The sequence below is a fragment of the Urocitellus parryii genome, chromosome 1 (genome assembly GCF_045843805.1).
Source record: "Urocitellus parryii isolate mUroPar1 chromosome 1, mUroPar1.hap1, whole genome shotgun sequence".
NCBI lineage: Eukaryota > Metazoa > Chordata > Mammalia > Rodentia > Sciuridae > Urocitellus > Urocitellus parryii.
In genome coordinates this window covers 62,547,683-62,558,043 of record NC_135531.1, presented here as the reverse complement: position 1 = coordinate 62,558,043, position 10,361 = coordinate 62,547,683, and the positions used below count along the sequence as shown (strand labels likewise).

At 45.4% G+C, this 10,361-nt stretch overlaps 1 protein-coding gene across 1 annotated transcript in view; it reads left to right on the top strand.

The window, feature by feature from the left end:
* The first annotated feature begins 202 nt into the window (after window positions 1-202).
* Lhfpl2 (LHFPL tetraspan subfamily member 2) overlaps window positions 203-10,361 on the top strand; it is a 148,240-nt gene continuing 138,081 nt past the window's right edge. Inside the window, exon 1 of the mRNA XM_026393290.2 lies at window positions 203-404. The gene's annotated coding sequence lies outside the window, so the exon portion shown is untranslated. The remainder of the gene's footprint in view (window positions 405-10,361) is intronic.

The following is a 10,361-nucleotide window of genomic DNA, read 5'->3' as shown; positions in this document are numbered from 1 at the left end:
GCCCCGGGCCCCGACCCCTCCCCCCGGACGCCGGGCCAGCGAGCGGGACTTCAGCGGCGATGGTGACTGGGCAGCGGCGCGGGGCCGGGCCCAGGGCTGGGAGGCTCGGCTACCTCTTTCTCTCGCTGCCCCCGCCCCTCCTCCTCCCCCTGTCGTGCTAGCCCCGGCGGCGGCGGCGGCCCTGCACGGCGCTCTCGCCTCGCCGCCTCCTCCCCCACGCCACGGACCCTCTCCCTCCCCGCCTTCGCCCCCTCCTCTCCCGCCTCCTCCGCTCTCCTCCCTCCTCCTCCTTTCCCGAGCGGCCGGCCGGGGCTCGAGAGAGGTGGCAGCGAGGAGGCGTAACGGAAAGCCCCTGCTAGGGGAAGGCTGCGGGCTCTGAGCCCGAGACTCTGCGCTGAGGCCGGGTGAGTTGGAGACGCCGGGCCCCGCGCGCGCCACGAGAGGGGAGAGCCCGAAGCCTGGCCAGGTGGGCGCCGGGCGGCGCACGCGGAGCCGTCGCGGCCGGCAGAGCCCGGGCTGCGAGCACCGCGGCGGGCGCGGGAACTTCGCTTTGCGCCCCGGGAGCCCGCCGGGCGGGAAGGGGTTCGTCTTCCCACCCTCTGGAGGTGCAGCGGGACGGGTGTCGGATGCCAAAATGGGAAGGGAGCCGTTGCTTCTCTCCGTGCCACAGCTGCCGGCCGCAGAAGTGGAAAAAGTTGTTCCTGGAACGGTGTCTTCCCAGCAAGCCGGCGCGAGCCCAGCTCTACCGCCGCCGCTGGCGGGCTTCGACCGGCGGCGACTGCGGGGCTGGTGGCTCTCGGGTCCTGGGCGCAGCTTGGCGCCGGGCTGGGGCGCGCCTGGCACCGCGCCCTGGGGCCGTCCCGTGGTCGTCCCCGCCGGGCCTGGTCTGTGGCGTGTGGGTCTCGCCGGCCACAGACGTCAGCTGCTTCTCTGATCTAGGCTGCATTTTTGTGGGCAGCGCAGTGATTGGGGGTGCGGGCTGGAGGAGGTGGGCGGAGAGTGGGGAAGACCACATCTGGGATGGGTGGGTTGGGCCCCGGGGATGGGTGAAGGGCTGCGAGAGATTCTGTGAGTTTCCAGGCAGTTTTCTTTTGTGTGTGTGTGTGTGTGTGTGTGTGTGTGTGTGTGTGTGTCTGTGTCTGTGTGTCTGTGTCTGTCTGACTTTCTTTTCTCTTCCATTTAGAGATCCAGTGGTCTGAACTGAGAAAAACGGAAGGGTTTTCTTCAGTCCGGTTCAACTTTTTCATTATTTCAGGAGAGTCATGAGTTTGGTGAAAGTCAGAGTAAGGACGAATTTATCATCTGTCCTGGTCCTCACTCCTACCGGGCCATTTCCTGTAGTTCCCGTTTTCTCTGCTGTGATTGTGCTTGTGCCTGTAGGTTACCCTCGGTGATCCACACAGAGAAGTAGAACCACCGTAGGCAAGTGTGTGTTGGAGTCAGAGAGTGGAAAGGTGGTGGTGGTGGGGAGCCATAGAGTAACCAGGGTTATTGGATGTGATGTTTATAATCTGCACTTGTTGCATTTGCCTTACTGGCCTGAGAGCTCTATCCTGCCAGGTTGAAGAGGGGTCGCAGGCTCATTTCTTTGGTGACTTTTCTTGGTATTCCTGATTCTTTCCTTTTTGGTTCTCTTTTAAAGGCTAACCCCTTTAAATTTAAGAGAGAGAGAACACATCTTGTTTTAATCAGCTTTTTCATCGCTGTGACTGAAAGACCTGACAAGAACAATTTTAGAGGGGGAAATTGTATTTGGGGCTCAGGGTCTGAAAGGTCTCAGTTCATACAGGAGGACTCCATTGCTCTGGGCTCAAGGTGAGGCAGAACATCAACGCAGCAGAATGTGAAGGAGGGAAGCGGCTCAGGACATGAAATCCGGAAGCAAAGAGAGAGATTCCACGCACCAGCAACAAATATGTACTTTATAGGCATGCACCCAGTGACCCACCTCCTCCAGCCACACCTTACCTGACTATTGTTACCACCTACTTAATCCCTATCAGTGGACTAATAGACTGATTAGGTTAAGGGGCTCATAACCCAATCATTTCATCTCTGAATATTCTAATATTGTCTCTTGAGCTTTTGAGGGATACCTCATATCTAAACCATAACCCATGTTAATGGGAAGATTAAATGTTTTAAAAATAAGATAAATAAAATTGAGATTTTTTTTTTTTGCTATTGGAGTAATAGGCTTGTCCATTTCAAAATCTGATGCTAATGAGACATTTAAAGGGCTTGAAGTAATACCAGATAAAATACTATCTTAAAATAGTATTCTAGTGTTATTCCCTATGTGGTTGCACAGAGAGCAAACAGCATACCTGTTATGGTTTGCAGCAGGTGCAGCAAACATTTTATACCAGGAAAAAGACATTGTGAGTTGTAGGAAAGGAGGGGAACTCATTTGTCTTCAGAGCATTCCAATTAGGAAGAATAATTACTGCAAATGAACATTTGTGAGTGTAATTTGAGTCATGATATGTGAGCCAGTAATTTATCTATAGGAAGGAAGAAGGATCTTTATAGAAGAGAGCAAAGTGATGCCTTTTGGAAAAAGTAAATGGACACAATTTAATTGATGGCACCTGCTGACAGCAGAGATGGGTAAACTTGAATTAAAGAGATTTGCTCTATGTAAGGTTTGGGTGGAGAAGGGAGGAAAGATTCATAGTAGGTGATGATAGTAAAACAGTGTGTGTTGGAGTCAGAGAATGGAAAAGTAGGGGGAATCCTAAAAGCAATATTTATTCATGCTCCAACAGACTAATTCTTGGTCTAATTCCCTTTTTCCCCACATTTTTTTATTGGTACATTATAGTTGTACATAACGATGGAATTTGTTGTTACACATTCAAACATGCACACAATATAACAACTTGGCAAATATAATTTCATACATATGTATTTTAATAAGCATTGTATGTAGCTTCTCAGATTCATTATTGCAAAAAATTGACCAAGTAAGAAACCAAAATTTAGGAGACAGGTTCAGTCTGTTGAGTTCCCAGATGTGTTACTGTTTTAGTCAACTTGTTCACTGCCATGACCAAAAGACCTGACAAGAACAATTTTAGAGTAGGAAAAGTTTATTTGGGGGCTCAGGGTTTCAGAGGTCCATCAACATCAGGCTCAATTCCTTAGGGCCTGAGGCCACACCGAACATCATGGTGGAAGAGTTGGTGGAGGGAAGCAGCTCAACATCACACCCGGAAGGAGAGAGAGAGCTGTGCTCCATAAGACAAAATATATAGCCCAAAGGCTTGCCTCCATGGACCTACCTCCTCCAGCCACACCCTACTGCCTGTGATTCCCACATAGTTAATCCTGTCAGGGGAAATCAATGCACTGATTAGTTTAAACCTTTTTATTAACCCAATCATTTTATCTCTCTAAACTTTCTTGCATTGTCTCAGTCATGAACTTGTGGGGGACACCCAGTATCTAAACCATAACATAGTCACTTATTACCTGAACCTAGTTATTTAATTACTCTTTTGTCTCAATTTCTATGTCCATATCATGTTAGTGGTAAATAGTTTCATAATCACCTTGAGACATTCTTGTAGTTTTATCTCCTCATGAGGCTGAGGCAGGAGGATCACAAGTTCAAGGCCAGCTTGGGCAACTTAGTGAGACCCTATCTCGAAATTAAAAGGACTCGGGATATAGCTCAATGATAGAGGACCCCTGGGTTCAATCCCTGATTCCCTGCTCCCCCAAGTCACTTTGAGGATTAACTGCTAACTTTCATAGAGGACATAGCATAGCTCCTTACCCTAAGTGTCAGGAAATGCTAATGACTCAGTATTCCAAATCCTCAGGAAAAAGGGACACGTAAAGATACCTAATTTTAGGATATGCAACTGAGTGGAGGCTATACCCATGCTCATGATCATCCACATCAGGAACACCTGATCTTTCTAGAACTTGCATGCTACTTCCTTTGGCCCTTCCTGGTCAGCCTTTTCTGGACCTGCATTTCCAGAGAGTGTGTAGTACAGGCTCTGTGTGGGTCTGAACTGCAGCACCGACATGACCCGTAATTCCAGGTCTGACTGCCCTTGCAGCGGCAGATTCCCAGGTCCCTTCAAAGTAAACATCCAAGTTTTGTTTGAGAAAGGAAAAGGAGGAAAAAAAAAAAAGCCATAGTTGTGGATATGGTTAAGTAATTTTCTGGAGAATCCTAAAAGCAATATTTATTCAATGCTTAGTACTCTTAGAAAGATACATACAAGTAAGTAAATATCTAATCTCCAGGATTTACTCCCAAAAGCAACTTTAAAGTATGTGTTGGGATTGCCTAAAAAGTGAACAAATGACATTCTTAGCAAAACAGCATTTCTATAATAAGAGTGAACTAACTATGTTGTGTATTGCTCCTTCTACTTCAGAGAGCGTGCCTGTTTGGTTATTTATCCATTCATTCATCCTATCATTCAGCAAATACTGTTGCAATCTCTTTCATCGTCCAGACTCTGTTCAGGGCTCTACTAATATAGGAAGAATCAAAAGTGAGCCTCTCCTCTCAAAGAACACACATTCTCATGGGACAGACAAGCTCTGCATGCCAACGACCTCTGTAAGCCCTGGATGCTTTTTGGTTTGGAGGAGTCTGCACAGGGAGACCAGGGTGCTGGGCCTAATTCCCTTCCACTAGCCAGCCTGATCAGGGAGAGATGATCTGGCTGTGGCGGGGAGTGGTCATAGCCAGTGGATTATAAGGATAAGGAAGACCCATTTCTTTCTTGATTTTATGAGACATGGCTGAGTAGAACCATCAGCCAATGAATCAAATAGTTTTAGGTGCAAGGAAAACAAACAGTTTAAAAGTGAGACTTCTCAGTTGTAGAAAGGCCAAGGAGTCAAGGGTAGGATCTGATCATCAACTTACAAAACCAGGGAAAAATCTCATCTGGTTCTGAAATACTTGACTGTCTTATTGTAAAAGGTGTGAGAAAACTTGGTTCTTCATGCACCTTCAGGGTTGTGGGTTTTTTTTTCTTTCTTTTTCACAACTTAAAAATTAGAATAATACATAAATATTATGTTTGGAGTCTAGAAGGCTTGAAAAAGTGTAAAGCAAGCAGGGTTTTTACAGTAGTTGCTTGCACTACAGTCAAGGTTAAGGTCCTGTGGGTGGGGAAGTTCTTGAGGGTGTGGTGTCTTGGGTGCTGAGCAATCTGAACTTCATCTTGAAAGCTGTTTGGAGGGTGGCTTTGTAGCACGTGGATGCTGAGGTCCCAGTGTGCTTTAGAAGAGCTCCATGACCACAAGATGGGCTGGGTGACCAGGAGGCTCGGGGGACCAGGTGAGCTGAGAGGCCAGTGCAGGAAATTGTAGCAGGACTAAGTGAAGAAAAGAGGAGAGGCTGACCGTACTACCTGGGCATCTCCTGGGTGGGCTTTCCTGAGAGGGAATTCACAGGCACTGGAGTGGGTCATAACACTTTCCCTGAAGTAAGCAGTTGTGGGAACCCCGTTTTAAAGGGGGAAGATGGTGAGGAATAATGCATTCAGTTGAAATGGAAACTGAACTGTGAGGCTTCTGTGGAGAGATGTGCAGCCCAGCATGAGATACAGAGGCAGGAAGAGAGGTGGGAACTAGAGACAGGTGAATGGGGAGTTCTTTTTGCAGCAATGACAGGTGGTTGCAGGGAGTCCTCTCTGTCTTGCAAATATCATTGAGGTTTACTGAATATTGCTGGAGGTGAGAGTAACTTGTGTCTTTAGGGCTGAAGTCTTCTTTTTAATCCTTTCAACAGGTGTAATGGGATAATCAAGCCCCCCACTTTGGCCCTAAATGACCAGGCTTCTACTGCTGTTATTCTGCAGTGAGATCATTAAGAAGGATGTACATAGAATGGTTCCGAATGTGTTGGGTAGCTAGGATATATAACTGAAAAAGTAGATTCCACAGGCGCATACACATGAGTTACAGTCTCTTTGTGTCCTTCCAAATTTACATGTTGAAACTCTAACCCACTATTTAATAGTGTTTATAGATAGGGCTTTTGGGAGCTGATTATGTTTAGATGAGGTCTTGAGGGTGAAACTCCACATGATGAGATTAGTTTTCTTATGAGACAAGGAAGAGAGACCAGAGCTTGGTCTCATTCCTGGCATGTGAGGACACAATGGAGATGATTAATTGTTGTCAGTCTGTATAACCAGCAGTGACACCTCATCTTACCCCTGCCTACTTAACTGGGTTGGCAAGATGTAGAATAAAAAGTTTTAACTGGTTATCTTGGATTAGTGGGATTATGGTGAGTGATTTTTTTTCTTGACTTCTTTATTTCTATGTTTTCTGAAAGTAGCATCTATTTTTTTTTTAAATCAGAAGATTTGATGGGTTGTCTTAGCCCCCCCCCCCCAAAAAAAAAAAAAAACTACCAATGATTTTGGTCACAGTGTTGTTCATCTTACATCTGTGGTGCATCCATTATAAGGTAGTCTCTGTCATTAAACAGTCAAAATTCTTATTCATTATAATTTTAGTTACAAATGCTGGAAGGCTACAGGAATGCAACTAGAATTGGGTGCTGTGACCCAAAGTTAGAATGGAACAGCTTCCTCCAAGCAGTTGGGAAGACCCTGCTCCATAATTACAGTGGGCATGTTTTCATAAACAGCTGAAGTGTGATTTGAGAGATGTTTCTGTCTAATTGATAAGATGTACTGAATTAAATACTGCCACATTATTTTTTTTCTCTTTAATTGTTTCAATGTTCAGCAGAACCCGAACCAATGAGATCTTAAATATCTTTTTAGCAAAAACTTCCTCACATGCCCGGAAAATTAAGAGGGGCTCCTTTTCCTCTCCTGATTCTATTGTTCAGCATTTTCTTTCTTTCCAAACTGAGCTGTGTTGTCAGGGGCACCTGGAGTTCAAGCTTCCTTTCCCCTCCACCCCCTGCCCTGGGCAGGCTGCAGTTGGGCTGAGCTTCACATGTTGTTTTCCAGTTTTTGAGGCATTTGGCCAGTTGTTTAAGGAAGGTTCTACTTCATTGACAGTAGTCCCATTTAATCTTTAGATAAGTGGAGCATAGCACACACTTATTAAGGACAAAATAACTTGTTAACTTTTTTTCTCTTGCCCATAGAGATAAAATTTTCTGAAATGCAAAATAACAGATTGGATAGTTGGGGAATTATAGTTTACCAGTAGGGAGTGTTTTGTATTTATAAATGACTACCACCTACATATTCAATGTACAATTAAGAAAAACGTGGTTCATAACTTTAAATCCGAGATCACATCCTTCTTATTTAAATGACCCAGAGTCCATTTTTGGAAGATGATTCCACATAGAGAGAATCATGAGGTATGTCTAGCAGGCACTTACTCTTTCATTTGCTCATTCTTATAGTAGTCCCTCTAGGGTTCCACTGAATTGGAAGCTCATAATTTACCAACCTAATTACTGACTCTGCATGGGTTCAGGCTGTAATAGGGAGCATGGTGTGCCGACTTGAACAGGCACTGTAAGTCACTTTTGATCTGAGTCCTTTTTGTAAGTGGTGTGTTGAGGTTGTCTGCACATTTTTTTTTTTCTGACTTGTGTTTAGGCCAATAGTTCTTTCCTCTATTAGTCAAAAATGGCGTTATCATCAAAAGAAGTGAAACTGGTACATAGAATAGTTAAACTGTTGTAAAGCCAAAAAGAGTTGTAGCTGGGGACAGTGTGGGTGAAGAGGCCAGCCACAGTGGTTAATGAGAACCCTAGTGGTGGAAAGGGGTGACAGGCTGTATATGCACCTATGTGGCCAGGTGGCCAGGAGGGTTATCTAGGATGGTCTGATCAACTATACTGGAGCGAGGGTGGGGCTGCTGCTTCTCCTGACCTGAAAAGTAGACCTGTGGGCTCTAAGAGTATGCAAACTTTCTTCACAGCCACCTTGATCAACAAAATTGTCATGTTTTAAAATCTTTTTTTTAAAAAAAATATTTATTTATTTATTTTTTTAGTTTTGGGCAGAGACAACATCTTTGGATGTGGTGCTGAGGATCGAACCCGGGCCGCACACATGCCAGGCGAGCACGCTACCGCTTGAGCCACATCCCCAGCCGTTTTAAAATCTTTTAAAACATTTTTTTTTTTTTTAAATTAAGAACTGCCATCTGGTTAGATTTTCTCTCTCTCTGTATTTGATCTTTAAAATCTTGACCACGGAACTTCCCATTTCTTCTCATAAAATTGTAGCTTTCTCAGTTCTGGCGTGTCTAGCCTGTCCAGATAATTTTGAATTCTGACCTGGTCGTCTGTCCTGTCAGCCTTACATCTGGGCTGTATGCTGTTCCTCCGTGTATTCTGTTCATTGGACTTTCAGGTCCTTTGGGTTTACTGGTACTGCTCTGCTCAGCCTCGCCTTGTCATTCCCACCAACTTCTGTTAGTAACCGAGGCTGCGTCAGCCTGTGCAGGCAACTGGAGGGCAGAGGGCTGGAGTCTGTGCCAAGATACAGAGGAAGCTAATCATGCCCGTGACCCCGACCTCATTAACATTGTGTTGGAACCAAAAGAGCCAGCATTCCATGGCATTGTTTGACTTTGGATTGTCTCTACTGATTTATGGTCACGGGATCCATATTCCTGCCTTCTAAGGGAGGCAGATATAAGAGCCCAGTGAGAATGGGAGAGACAATTGGTACTTCCTGCATCTTTTCAACTCCCTAACAATTGGGCTTTGGATTGTCAGCTAGTTATTGGGTCCTGCTGGTGTTGATTTGACCCAAGACAAACCAGGACTGACAGGCGTGAGTAAAGAGTGTGAGGGAAGAAAGCCTCTTGAGTGTGGGGTGAGGAGGGTAGGCTCATGTTCTGTGCGTAGGGATAAAAGTCTCACACTGGTCTTCCATATCCCTTCAAGTAGTGCTTCTCTAACTTTGAGTGTGCATTGGCATCACCCAGAATCTTGTTAAAATGCAGTTTCTGATTTAGCAGATTTGGTGGGGCCTGGGAGTCTGCATTTCTAATGAACTCTCCTGGTGATGCTGTTCAACTGGTGGAGGAGACTGGTATTTTTAGAATCTGCCTGAGCCTAACAATCACCTGGAAGCTTTGTTTAAAAAATAGAGATTCCTGGGACCCACCTCGGAACTCAAAAGTCAGAACCCCAGGGAAGCAGCTTGGGAATACACAGTACTCGGCACCCAGCAATTGTCAGTCACATGAGGCTGGGGTAGGAATGAAGCTGCAGAATAGCCAGGTGGAGGCTGAGACCTGTAAAGGCCAAACTTTGCCTGTCAGGAGGGGCTGTATCCTGCTACTTAGAGCTGGCCTCTGCTGGCACGCGACATAAGACCTCAGTCCTGGCACTTCCTTGTGGACTTCTAAGGGGCTTCCAGGAGCAGCTATGCAGAGATTCCCATAATCCTTAGGGCAGGATGATTTTGGAGGTCTTCCTGTTGAAACATGGTTAAGTTATGAAGTTATGGGGGAGGGTATTTTTTGGTTAAGTTTTAGTTAAATTGATTTCCTCATTACATGTTATATTCCATAAGTTTAACTAGATAAAGAAGGCTCTAACTTCCTTCAATTAAATCTGCATTTTCCCACACTGTATCACTTTGAAGTTACGTGATTACAAAGTTTTTAAAAGTTGCCTATTGTTTTCCTCTGGAGCATGATTCTGAAACTGGCCTGACAATTGCTGGGTGCTGCTAGACATGTGGACTCCCAATCTGCTTCCCTGGGGTTCTGACCTCGAGTTCTGAGGTGGGTCCTGGGAATCTCTTTTTTAATATTTATTTTTAGTTGTAGTTGGGCACTTATTTATTTTTATGTGGTGCTGAGGATTGAACCCAGCGTCTCGCACGTGTGAGGCGAGCGCTCTACTGCTGAGCCACAACCCCAGCCCGGGAATCTCAATTTTTTTAAACAAAGCTTCTAGGCGATTGTTGTGCTCAGGCAGGTTCTAGAAATACCAGTTTGGAGAAATATCACTGTAGAAACCTGTTCATCTGAGCCTGTGATATTGGCCCTGGCTGGGGCACACTCATCTCTGGAATACTTGGTTGTGAAGGGCTGTCTCTTTCCCACTGGACAACTTCCCTTCTTATCTTGACCTGTTCTGTCATTACAGACAGGCTCTTATCCTTGATAGAACCAAATGAGAGAGACCTTTGTCAACAGGGTAGGGAGTCAGTTCCCTGAAGCTTTTATTTTTAGGAAAGTTTTATAGACACTGATTACTAAGTGCTTTAGGCATTCTCAGGGATATTGGGCTTTGAGCATTAAGCTTTTGCAGAGAAATGTTTTAAGAATATCTGACACTGACTTTTCTCACCTGTTTCCCTGCTTTGGCTCAGACCTGAGAGCTAATGAACATCTCCTTCTGAACTAATGGATAACCA